The sequence below is a fragment of the Coenobita brevimanus genome, chromosome 24, assembly GCF_032717465.1.
Source record: "Coenobita brevimanus isolate Jiangsu-jjx chromosome 24, ASM3271746v2, whole genome shotgun sequence".
In the NCBI taxonomy this organism is placed as follows: domain Eukaryota; kingdom Metazoa; phylum Arthropoda; class Malacostraca; order Decapoda; family Coenobitidae; genus Coenobita; species Coenobita brevimanus.
In genome coordinates this window covers 54,474,063-54,487,320 of record NC_136977.1, presented here as the reverse complement: position 1 = coordinate 54,487,320, position 13,258 = coordinate 54,474,063, and the positions used below count along the sequence as shown (strand labels likewise).

Sequence of the window (13,258 nt, the reverse complement as noted above, 5' to 3'; positions counted from 1 at the left end):
TCCACTGGATTGGCATGTGTCAGGATGTTGAAGAGTGGTGTCTGGCCTGTGATGTATGTGTTGCCAAGAAGGGACCCAATAAAACGTGGTTGCACCCCTCTTCAGCTGTACCAAGTGGGTGCACCGAGTGAAAGAGTCACAGTGGACATTGCTGGACCTTTGCCACTCACTGAAAGAGGAAGCTGGTATATATGTGTTGCCATGGACTACTTCACAAAGTGGCCAGAAGCCAATGCCATCCCTGATACAAGAGGTTGCGACTGTTGCTCAGGTGTTGGTTGACCAGTTTTTCTGTCGTTTTGGGATGCCACAAGAGCTACATTTAGACCAGGGTAGAAACCTCGAGTTTGCTGTGTTCTGTAAGTCTCGCAAGTTATTGGGGATCAAGAAGACCAGCACAACCCACTAAGGCCACAGTCAGATGGGATGGTCCAGAAATTCAACTGTACTCTGAGACAAGAACTGGCCAAGTACTGCATAAAGGGACAAACAGAATGGGACCAGAAATTGCCTGCGTTGCTGATGGCATATTGGTCTGCATCTCATGTGTCTACTGGCTACACCCTGCAAAACTGATGTTGGGCCACGAGTTACACTTACCTGTTGACTTGTTAATGGGAAGACCAACTCTTGAAGAGCTGCCTACAGACACCACCAGCTATGCGAAGAACCTCCAGGAAAGGCTGGCTGAAGTACATCATCAAGTGCGAGGAGCCCTTAAGGTTTCACAAGTTATGAAGTGCAAGTATGATGCCAAGGCAAGTGAGGTGAGCTTCAAGGTTGGTGACCAAGTTTGGTTATACACTCCTCAGGGAAAGAAGGGACAGTCACCGAAGCTGCAAAGCCCATGGGACGGCCCTTACACTGTGTTGGACCATGTATCAGCTGTAACCCATCGGACTAGGGGAGGCAGGAAGTCTCGTCCAATAGTGATACATGTGAATATCTATGGCAGTACCATGGACCAGGACAGTACAGCTGGGACGTCCCCAAGGAATTGTGCTCTCCCGCAGCTGAGGATGTTGAGGAGGACCACAGAGCTGAAGTGCAAGAGGATCGTGACAGTTTCCTGAGGGAATAAGTGAACCAGGAAGAGGACCAAGACCTTCCTGGAGGAGTGGGCTGTGCGGGGGAGCAAGGACGCTGTCAAAAGTGGAGTAGAAGACCTGATAAGCTGAAGGATTATTCTGTTAACAGTTAGATGTTTCATTAAGATTAAGGTACATATCTGTATACATTGTGTAGTTTTATTGGGCCGACAAAGAACTAGGGAGGGGGTAGTGTTAAGAAGCGAGATTTGCCAGTTAGGTAGCCGAGATGGTTCTCGACATTTCCCATACCATAGCTCCGGTATGAGACAGAGTTGCCTGTTGTTTCTGAGAGTAGTTGTTTCGTGAGTCATGCATTAATTTTCGTACTTTTTTTCTCTATAATGTTTTATTTATGTGACTGCTTGTTAAATTATGTAGCCTAAATTAATTAAAGTTTGTATGCTATATAGTTTACAGTGTTATGTAAGCCAACTGGCATGTTTTGTATATCATTGAGTTGGCAACTGTTGTTCTCGTTGAATGTAGATCATTCTAGTACAGTGCATGCTTATATACGTATAGGGAAGAGACTAGTTCAAGTTCAGTCGGTTTTCAGTTCAGTTTGAGTGTCGGTGTAGTGTCATTGTAGTTTCTATCATTTCAGTACTTGTGAAAAGAGTGTTGTTGGCATATAGTGAAGAGTTATTGAAGTCTGTATATCATCGGAACTTGTGGAAATAGTGAAGTGTCGTTAAGCACTGAGTGTAATTGCAGTTAGTAAAGTTTGTATAGCTCCGGTGCTTGTGAGAGTACTGAAGTGTAATTATTTGAAAAATAAAGACAGTGAACTTAAGAAGCCAGAGTTTATTTACGACGCCTGGGCTGATCTTGTGTGCTGTACACCTAAAGGCTGACCATAGGAAGAACAACTCACTGAGCAACGTCCTTCCTGTACTATAGTATTGCTGTTGGAGCCTGTGGCAGTGTGGGTCGGTGACGTAGAAACTAACAACCGTTTTAAACACTTCAGTTCAGTTCAGTTGGTATGCGAGACTATTGCCTTTGGTACAGCACTCCCATGTGTTCATCTTATTGTTTCCTGACCAGTTTGTTGAAGAATAGGCCATTTTGACAGCGATTCTTTTTTCTATCTTCTAATGTTTTGTTATTGCTATTGTCTTGACTGCTTTTCTTTTAACCAAATTCATTTTTTGTTTTCTAAGTTGTTCCTTTAATAGTATTTTCTCTTTTTTTTCCACATATTATATAGGATTTCCTTCTCTTCCAGATTTTCTGTCTGAAGCAAATATTGGCCAATTACCTCTATCTCCTCTTCATGATATGGTTACTGTAGTTCTACTACTTTAGTCCGTTCATTAATAATTTTCGGACATCTGAACATAAAATGTTTTAAGTCTTCATATTTATGTCCACATGACTTGCAGGCTCCTTCTCCATCAATATGTCTTTTCATGTTATTTAATGGTAAGGTCCCACTTCTAGCCTTATACCAAATGTTCGATGATGGTCTACTATTGTATATCTGTACTTCTATTTTCTTTTTCAATCTCTTATATATTTCTAAACTCGACTCACTATTAAGTTCTTCTCTCCATTTTTCTTCATCCCACTTCCTTGTTTTTTCTTTAATTTCTTTTTTCTCCATTCTACTTAACTCCACCTGTTTTATTTTTAAAATACCCACCACCGGACCACCCACCCCACCACCGGGCCGCTACCACACCACCACCCTAGGAGGACACAACGGTGGGGCTAGTGACCTAGGTCAAGAGGGTCACCGGGACACTACTGTCCTGAGGTCCTTTTCCCAGCAACTACCCCAACATCAGGTGACCGGAAAAAGGCAACGACTTGCGGACGGGACAGCCATCACCAGAATTGGGGTGGGACTGAACAAGATTCAGTCCCAGGTAACACCGTGTCGACGCCCATTGTTACCACCTCAAGGGCAGGAGGCCCAAGGCTATGGCCAGAAGTGTGCACCAGGGTAAGGAGACCCTTGGCTACAGCCTTATTGTACACCGGGGAGGTCGTTGCCTCTGTGCATCCCTCTCTTGCTGTTCTATCCTACGGGAGCAACACCGCGCCGACGGCCGCTGTACGTGGCGGGGAAGGAGTGGCCACTGTATGCCCTTCGGTTGCTTCTCTAAGGGAAGATCAGCTCCCGGCTATGGCCAAAGTACGTACCAGGGTAGACAGGCCCTTGGCTACGGCCTCAGTATGTACCGGAGAGAGCGCGGCCTCTGTGCACCCCTCTCCTGCTTTTCTCTACTACGGGAGCAACACCGCGCCGACGGCCACTGTACGCCCTTCAGTTGCTCCTCGTACGACGGGTAGGCTTATGGCCACAGCCACAGTACGTACCAGGGTAAGGCGACCCGAGGCTACGGCATCAGTACGTACCGGGGAGGACACGGACTCCGTGTATCCTTCTCCTGCCTTTTCCCCCTGTGGGAGCCCTTCGTCACCATCCGGGAGTGTTGCCCCAGAGGTGTCGCCAGAGTGGTGGCAAGGCCCGATACCGGCCCTACCTCCTACCCCTGGGAAATCTCTGTTCCTGCCGGACACCAGACGGAAACAGTGCCGTAGCCCAACCCTGTTGGCGCCTCTCCCTATAGGCAACCGCAGTCCCAGGACCCCCAGGCCCGACCGCAGACTCCAGACGAGGGCAACTCAGGCTCCCTCACCCCACGGAACCAGAGGCGACAGGCCTGCCTCCTCCAGCTGTTTGGCCCCAGTCCCGAGGGCCACCTCTCAGGTCTAGGCCTCCAGACGGGGGGGCCTCCTCTCAGGTCGAGGTCCCCAGACGTTAGGGCCTCCCTGCACCTCACCGATGACCAGGACCCGGGCAGTGACTACCCTGCGGGCAGTGTATTGCCTTTTGCAGGCAGGGTCCCCCTAGGGCCCTCTCCTCATGCCCTTACTACAGAGTGATCTCTACCCAGGACACACGGGTAAATAGTGATGCCCCTTGTACTGAGAACAAACCAGGGGAAATAACAGTGAACAGTGACCAAGTGAAGACCAGTGTAAAGCCAGAGAGTTACTATTAGTCTATAAGAACCCGATACCCGGCAGAACAGAAAATAACTTAAACCCTCAATAAGAGAACTTACAGTAATTGTGTGAGTCCCAAATAAAAGAACTTTCAGTAACTGTGATCGGAGACTAGGGTGCGCGGGCAAGTCAAAAGTCTGTGTATAAGTGCCGCCGCGACTGACTACATCAAGAGTCGCGATCCGCACCCTGTCCCATTTATAGTAGCATCCCCCCCACGGACTCTTGTTTATTCCCCTTGCATCCAATTGAATATATATTCTGCCTAAAGATAAAATACGGGTATTGATACATATAGTTCATAACATTAGTGTACATGCATTATACCGTGTGCTAAGTGTGACTATGCATTGTGGTGTCAAAGGCTAACTCTGTGTCCCTGTCTCCTGTATATCAAATATCACTCTGTGTTGTATTGTAACAGTGTAGAATTAAGGCAATAGATGTGTTAAGGTATACTGCCTGGTTTTTATGTCCTGTTCCTTTGTGGGTGCTTTACTTCCGGTCCTTAAAGAGGACCCCGCTTAGTCGCTAGTGTTTTTAGGACGAGGAGTCGACCTAAAAACACTCAGCATAACAATTTTAATATCATTCATATATGCTTTTGTAACCCTCGTCCACCTATTACTATGGTAACATCCTCATTTACGTCTCTTAAAATCTCTTTTAGTAATTTTCATTTTTTTTTTTTCATACATTGTAACCTCCCGTTTATTATTCTAGTCTTCATTAACGAAGCTTCTATTTCTCCTCAGTGTACACACTGGAGCTGTTTTTGTTGCTCCCATTATCAGTCTATATACTACATTTTCTTTTCTTTGTAACGTTTGCATCTCTGTCTCCGTCATATCTGTTATATTGCTTCCATATAGTATTGCTGGTATTGCTATATTTTTCCAGTAGGTCATACCAATTATCATTTTATTACAGCTCTTGACTGTCACTGAGTAAGTATTATTTGCTAATTTACAGGCCTTTTTTATCATTCCATTCTTTTGGTATTTAAATAAAATCCCTTTTTTTCCTTTTAATTACAGTGGAGTCTCTTTTATTAAAAAATCATGGGACTTTCAAAGTTTCGTTTAATCGATTTTCTTCTGATAAAAGATACTGTAATAATATGTAGGATACAAGGGAACAGTATTGTACTCACCCATTAACCATTTCTGGCGAAGTCTAGCCCACCACCACCACCAGCATCCCAAAAGCCACTCAGCCATCACCAAAACATTTAATACACTGTAGTAACTACGTATGTAACTGCACTTTTGTAACTGGAATAGAAACTGTCAACTTAAATCTTCACACAAATAAACCTAAACCTTCATCAAAACAATTACGTAATTCACTGTAAGCAATTCAAACAAATAAAGTCTTAAACCTAATTGTTTTTCATATTTCCTGTTAAGGTACTCAATCATTTCCACATCATGCACATCATCCTAATCTTTCGAGGTGGTGGATGGGGGCTGGCGCAACCAACGCTTACTCTAGTGACTAGTGGAGCAACCGTAAACTAACGCTAGTGGGGCGAAACAAGCCCGCCGTGTTTGAATTTTCGGATAGATTTCATATTTTTGCGGTTAATCTAAATGAGAATGTTTTAGTAAAACTTACGGTTAATGGCATATTACGGTTGAAAGAATTTCGGATAAAAGAGGCTCCACTGTAAATTCCCAGGTATTTTATTTTATGTCACTTTAACTCCTTCTATCATATCAGGCTGTCCGTTAGTATTTTCAAATTTGTTTTTGCATCCTCCACATTTCAGGTAGCATCAAACCATCATCTGCATTAAATAGTATTTTCTGGTTGAACTTATTCTTGAAGCCTTTTCCTTTGCTTTTTATTTGTCTTATTATTTTGTATGTTATTACAGGTAGTTTAAAAAATGTATTAGAGCCCGTGCATCCTTGATGTATTCCACTAGTCATTTCAATTTCTTCCTGTATGTTTTCATCTAATTCTATACTTGTTTTATCCCCTTCATGTATGTTTGTCACTACGTCAGTTATAATTGGATATACTTTGTATTCCTTTAGAGCGCTAATTAATTCCTCCCCTTTAATAGAATTGTAAGCCTTGCTAAAATCTACTGATATTACTACTGGGTCTGGTTAGTACTTGGATGGGTGACCGCCTGGGAACACCAGATGCTGTTGGCATCCCTACGTGTCAAGTGGGGTTGGTGGAGGATTGGTGCCCCTCACCGTAAAACAATTAACTCTAAGTCATTGGCCACCCCGTCTGGGATACATGGCGTCTGGCAATGATGATGATGATGACTTGTTTCCTTCTATAACTTTCTTCTATGCAATTCTGCTAAATGAATAAATTGTCCTCTACTCTTCCCCCTTTAGTAAATCCTGCTTTTGTTTCTCTCATTTCATAATTTCTTTTAATGTGGTTTTCTACTTCTTCCCTCATTATGTTCATAAATAATTTATAAGATATATTTGTTAGCACCAGCGGTCTTGATTCTTTCACCGTTGTTTTTTTGGTTTTTGGTATGATCCTTGTTTCTGATGTCTTGCACCCTTTTGGTCTTCTTTTTTTTTCCAGCTCTTTTCCAAAGCACTCTGTCAATCTTTTTGCACATACAGTGGGGCACCAATTTTCGCACCTAATTGGGTCCAAAAATAATGCGCGAAAGTAGAATTAGCGAAAGTTGGGGCATTGTCTTTATGGCAAAAAGGCTAATTGGTTCCCGGTTATCCTAAAGTAACATCAGATTTTCATTTTCACTTGCAATACAGTACATCAAATCACTATTGTACATTGCATTGTGAGATACAAACAATATAAACTGTACAGTACACATTATATGAGGAGAAACATACCACAGAGACCAGGTTGAGGTGTTTAATGGATGTTGGGGGTAAGTATCCGAGGCGCGTGGCGGGCTTATTTAGCCACGCCAGACATATTGGCGCCACCTCTTGCTGCCTCGCTACCACTCTCTCTCTCTGCCTCCTCAGGGCCACCAGGCCCTTTCCCCACACTACCAGGTATAGTAGAGGCCATTGAACCGTGAGAATCCAACACAATGGAGCTAGCACGCTCGTACACAATGGCGGGAATGGGTGGACAGAGTGTTGACATGACGTCATTCAAGATGGCGGTGGGTTGCGGGCGGGCGGTGCAGGAAATTCAAAGTTCAAAATATTGTCCCAAACCCAAAATTTGTGCGCGAAAATCGATTTTTTTCAAGCGAAAGTGGAAGTTAGGGAATATTTGGTGCATGCCACGAAAGTGGATTCCGCGAATCCTGCTGTAGCGAAAGTTGGTGCACTACTGTATTTCACTTTTGGCCATTGCTTTATATAGTTCTGGTTTCAGTCCATCCGGTCCTGCTGGTTTTTTATTTTTCAACATCATACGTTCTTTGACTTTTCCTATTTTTATTTCTGGACATTTCATCGGTTTAATTTTTTTTTTTGGGGGGGGATATACTATCATATCAAAATGCTCCAGTACCTGTTTTGTAAATCGGTATTCTTCATTTTGTATTATGTCATCTTCTGTCATTACTTTCTCCCTATAATTTTTCTTCTCATGTTTATTCCACACTTCTTTTAATATTATTTAGGTGTTTCTGATAGATCCTGTTCCACACTTCTACCAATTCCTTTCTTGTTTCGTTTTCATTTTTTAAATTCCCTTCTCTATCATATATCTTGACTGTTTCCTCAGTTTATCAATATTTTCCCATATCTTTTTATTTTAATTTTTTCTTTTGTTATTTTATATTCATATTTTGACATTTCCTCTTATTATTGCCTGCACTTATTTCTTTTGTTCTAGGTAAGATGTGTTCATTCTATCTCTTCTTCATCTTGCACATTTCTTTTTCTTCTATTAAACTGTTTTCTTTTCTTTATTTCCCTTCTTATTTCATCATTCATCCATGGAGGCTCTGTCTGCTTATTAACCTCATCATCTACAACTTTTCTTTTGTATTTTCCTTTTAGTTTTATTTCTGCAGCCTCATTTTTTATTTAATTCTTCTGTATTTTCCATACCTTTTCTTAATTTTTCTTTGAGCTTTCCTGTGAACACCTTTAATAATTCCTGATCTTTTATAATATACCCTTTCTTCCCACCTTCCTTTCTCAAAGTTAGGTTTTTCTGCTTTTATCTTAAATGTTACTTGTATTAGATTATTGTAAGATAAGTCCACTACCTCCTTTTCTTCATCTATTTCCATTTCTTCAAATAATGTATACATTGTGTTATTCAGTAATACATTGTCTGTCACACTCCTTTGTCTTCCTCAACTCCAAGTCGTTTCACCTTTACATTTTTCGTCACAATCTAGAATTGTCAGTCTATATTCACTCACCCTGTCTAATATCATTTTTTCATTTGTATCAACTTCGTGTTACCCAAGAATACCTGTGTGTCCATTATAATCTAATATTATCAATGCCTCATCCTCATCCACAGTTTCCACTTTATTTTCTACTTCTCTCTTCATTTGTATAATTTTTTCTGTATCTTGTACTTGTTACAGAAAAGTACACCAATATCAATCTTATTTTTACTGCTCCTATTTTGCCTTTTGTATCTAGGATATCATTACTTTTTTTATTCTACCTCAGTAAATTCTATCATAAAATGCTTTTCCTAAATATTACCATCAATCCACCTCCTTTCTTTTCATTTTGTTTTCTCATCTTTTCTACTTTTTGAATATTTTCAGGTAAAGTTTTAGAAGTAACCAATATTTTCTTTTATTATTATTTTTGTGGTCTCCAATGCAAAACAGTCTGTTTTAATTAACTTTCACCTTCATTTTTTGGGGAAAATCCCCCTTTTGGAATTTTGAGAAAGATTTCCATAAGTGGGTTTATCCCCCAAAATCAAGATCAAAATTAATTAAAAACATACTATTTTGCATTATACTAACCTAACCTAACCTAGGACCTGACATAGACTGAATGCGCACGCCTGCACCAGCCAATATGGCGGGAAATTCATCCAGTACTAAGCGATAGCCTAATCCAAGCCACTACATGACTACCCCTACAAAAGTCGCTCCCCCACCTCAAACTAGGCGTAAAAGATAAGTTTTAGTTAGAATTGTTCAGGGACGTAATATAATGAAAGTCGGTAATGTTGGTTACTTTTAAAGTTATACCGATATTCATTTATTACTATTTTGTTAATTTTTTGCTGTGTCTCATTTAAACACAGCCAACGGCCATACCACGTTGAGTACACCGCTTCCCGTTCGATCAGCGAAGTTAAGCAACGTTGGGTCTGGTTAGTACTTGGATGGGTGACCGCCTGGGAACACCAGATGCTGTTGGCATCCCTACGTCAAGTGGGGTTGGTGGAGGATTAGTGCCCCTCCCTGTAAAACAACTAACTCTAAGCCCCTGACCACCCTGTCTGGGATACATGGCATCTGGCAATGAATGATGAATGAATGTCTCATTTAAACACAAAATATCTTACTGCCTTTCCATAAGTGGTTCTAATTCTACTAATTTTACTTTTGTAAGCCCTCGCTGACATTTAAAGTTTTGCTAAAATCCGTCTGGGTTTAATAAGCGCCCTTTTGATCTTTAACTTTACTACAGAATTCCGCATGATTGTTTTTATGGTTTCTACAAGATTCAGAATAAAACCGGGATTTGCATGTTTTTACTACTAATTTACTCATCGATGCAGAACTGTAGGAACCGTTATTCAAAAATCAACTTCTTCGGTTGAAATGCAAGTGGATTTAAAGAAACATACATTGATAAAGAAAAAAAATTACTTGCAGAAAAAATGCAGAAAAGTACATGATGCCAGCATGAAATGAATAATACTAAAAAATCCAAGGAACTTGAAAAAGGGCCTCATGAGAATGAATAACTCATGACCTCTCACCAAGATACGTAGAAAAGCTATGTGGCCCTAATCATGTTTATATGTGACGATACCAACAAAACACATTGTACATATATTAAACACATGAAAAGGAACTACGTAAACCTAATACAGTAGTAGACTGTACTATGGAAGCTAAATTTTCTTTAAACTGGAAAAGAACGTTGCCCATTTGTTTGGTCAGAGTTGTCCCACAACTGAGACAAAACAGTGTAGCCTACATTTTTTAAATGCTTTACTACTGCAGTTAAAGTCAGTCCTTTAAGAACTGCAATTCAGTATTTGCTAACAGTGTGATGAGGATAGTAATGGCAGTTCTTCTATGAATAGCCAGACGCCTTAATCCCGTAAGGAGTAGTCACTAACAAATCGCCTCCATGTTGCCCGGTCCTCTGCCACTTGACTCTCCTACTTCCAGCTCACACTCCTCTCTCATATACTTCTCCACTCTCTCCCTCTGTCTCATCCTTTCCTCCACCTCAGTCAGATACACTCTCCCCGTTAGTCTCTCGCTTTCCATCCTCTCCACATGGCCAAACCATCTCAGTGTTTTTCATCTATCGCTTTCTATCACATCCAAATTCGCACCACAGTGCTCCTTCACTTCCTCATTTGTCAGTCTGTATCTCCATGTACTGTAATTCCACATGCTCACATCTACTGTTCTCACTCTTGACTTGGGCCCTTCCAGCAAGGTCCAAGCTTCACCTCCATATGTTTGAATTGGTATCACAGTACTGTCATGCAGCAACTTTTATACTTCTATGCTCACTTCCTTGTTTCTTATCACTGCTTTCAAAGAACCAGCAACCTTGCTTCCTTGTGGTACCCTACCAAACACTTCACTCTCCAAACTTCCATCATTACTCATCACACTACCCAAGTACTTAAATGTGGCCATGTTTTCTTCAAACTTCCATCATTACTTATCACACTACCCAAACACACTGTATAATAATTTAACCTAACCTAACCTAACCTCCATTTGGGAAATGGGAAACGAAATCCACCTTTGAGTACATTTGAGTCAAGCAGGTTTCTTCCATTACACTGTCTTAAGAAACTAGATGACATTTTTTTTTTTTTTGTACAGGAAAATGTCATTACCGCCTTGAAAACAGAGAAAAATACAGAAAAGAAACTCAAGGAATAGGAGTTGAATTAGTAAGATCTTTCAGCTGCATAAAGTAAAGCGTACATTTACCAAATTTAAGGACAGTTTTCATCCATAGCATAGTCCACTATTATGTTTACGTAGTTCCTTTCCATGTGTTTAATTTGTATTTTTGTTTCGTTGGTGTCGTCAAAATAAACTATTTCTTGTTCTTCATTTATCTCCACGATGAGGGCCTCTCTTTCCTCTTTTAAACATCAGCTACTGAGCAGTATTCCTATTAAGGGCATTTCTATCAAGGAGGTTCAGGTTCATTTTCAAATTACGGTTCCTACAGTTTCCTATCGATAAACAAATAGTCTGTCTATCTATCTATTGCCAGACGCCTCAATCCCGTTTGGGGTGGCCACAAACAAATCGCCTCCAAGTCGCCCCGTCCCCCGCCATTTCACTGCCCTGCTCCCAACTCACACCCCCCTCTCTCATATACCTTTCCACCCCATCCCTCCATCTCATCCTCGGCCTCCCCCTCCCTCTTCCCCCATCCACCTTACTCACATACACTCTCTTCGCCAATCTTTCACCCTCCATCCTCTCCACATGGCCAAACCACCTCAGTGTGTTCCTCATAACGCTTCCTATCACATCCACATCCACACCACAACGCTCCTTTATATCCTCATTCATCAGCCTGTCTCTCCATGTGATTCCACAGGCTCCTCTTAAATAACTCATTTCCTTTGCTCTCACTGTTGATTTGTGTCCTTCCAACAACGTCCAAGCTTCACTTCTGTACGTTAGAGTTGGTATCACAATACTGTCATGTAGTAACTTTTTCACTTCCATGCTCACTTCCCTGTTTCTTATCACTGCTTTCAAAGAACCAGCAACCTTTCTTCCCTGCTGTACCCTTTCAAGCACTTCACCCTCCAAACCTCCATCCTTACTCATCACACTACCCAGGTACTTAAACGTACTCACATTTTCCAATTCCTCACCATCCAACTTCGCTGTACATTCACTGACTTCACCTCTCTCAAAGACCATCACTTTACTCTTCCCTACATTCACCTTTAGATTCCGTTTCTTGCACACTCTCCTAAACTCATCCACCAAGCCTTGCAGCTCTCCTCAGTGCTGCCAACCAAAGTGCTCCAGAATTCCCTGAATCCTCGAGCAAAAATTCCCTAGAATTCCCCATCTCATAATAATGTATCTTATGGCAGGAAAGAAAACATTAAACTGGATGGAAAGATACTTTTTTTTTTTTTTTTACAAACAAGAGTGTGTACAAGCTATTTGCATTACTTTATACATATTCATGTGCACACTGCACAAATATAACATAAATAAAAACACTTTGCTTCACATTTCTGTAAGGAAAAAACTCTCTTGGTTAAAAGAAGGCTAAGATCATGTTAGTTGCTGATTAATCCGATTCACTTGCATCACGCTCATACATACCTAGATTCATTTTACTTATTAATTTGTCATCAACAGAAAAAGTGCCACATCTAGCATCCCCCAAATACCTAATGAACAGCAGACAAGTCTGACGACTGTAGACCGTGGATGGAGACTGTCTGTGGAAGTGTCGATGAGTGGGGAGTACACTGGTGGTGACTTACTGCTGAGGGCGACTGGGTGACGGTTACTGTACTGCAGGTGTAGCCGCCTACTGCGTAGCGAAGGGACAGTGGGACATGGACGGCTAGCATATGTTTACTCTCTGGGTCTGACCTGTTCGGTTCAGGTTCACACCCACACAGTATCACGATATTCACACATTGCAGACTGAATTTCTTCCGATCTGGTAAATAAAGTGTCAGCTCTTTCTCTTATAAGCACATTTTGTATTCAGTATTGTTTGTTTGTTGTTTTTTTTTTGGTCGATAAATTGCATTATTTACGCAATAAATTCTTAACGCTCAAATTTCCCCAAATTGACACATTTTCCCCATTTCCTCATTCGGACCATCGATTCCCTAAATCTGGGGATATTTCCCCAAGGTTGGCAGCACTGGCTCCCCTTCGTCTTCACTCAACAACACGGTATCATCTGCAAACAACAGTACACGGAGTTTCCAAACACTATCCTCTCTCACCAGGGCCACTCCAACATCCACTACCCTACCTTGTACCTCTTTTATTACCC

At 41.4% G+C, this 13,258-nt stretch overlaps 1 non-coding gene across 1 annotated transcript; it reads left to right on the top strand.

The window, feature by feature from the left end:
• The first annotated feature begins 9,304 nt into the window (after window positions 1-9,304).
• Window positions 9,305-9,423, top strand: LOC145393651 (5S ribosomal RNA). Its single transcript, XR_013896247.1, has one exon. It is a non-coding gene; the product is annotated as a 5S ribosomal RNA (ribosomal RNA).
• Window positions 9,424-13,258: the final 3,835 nt, after the last annotated feature.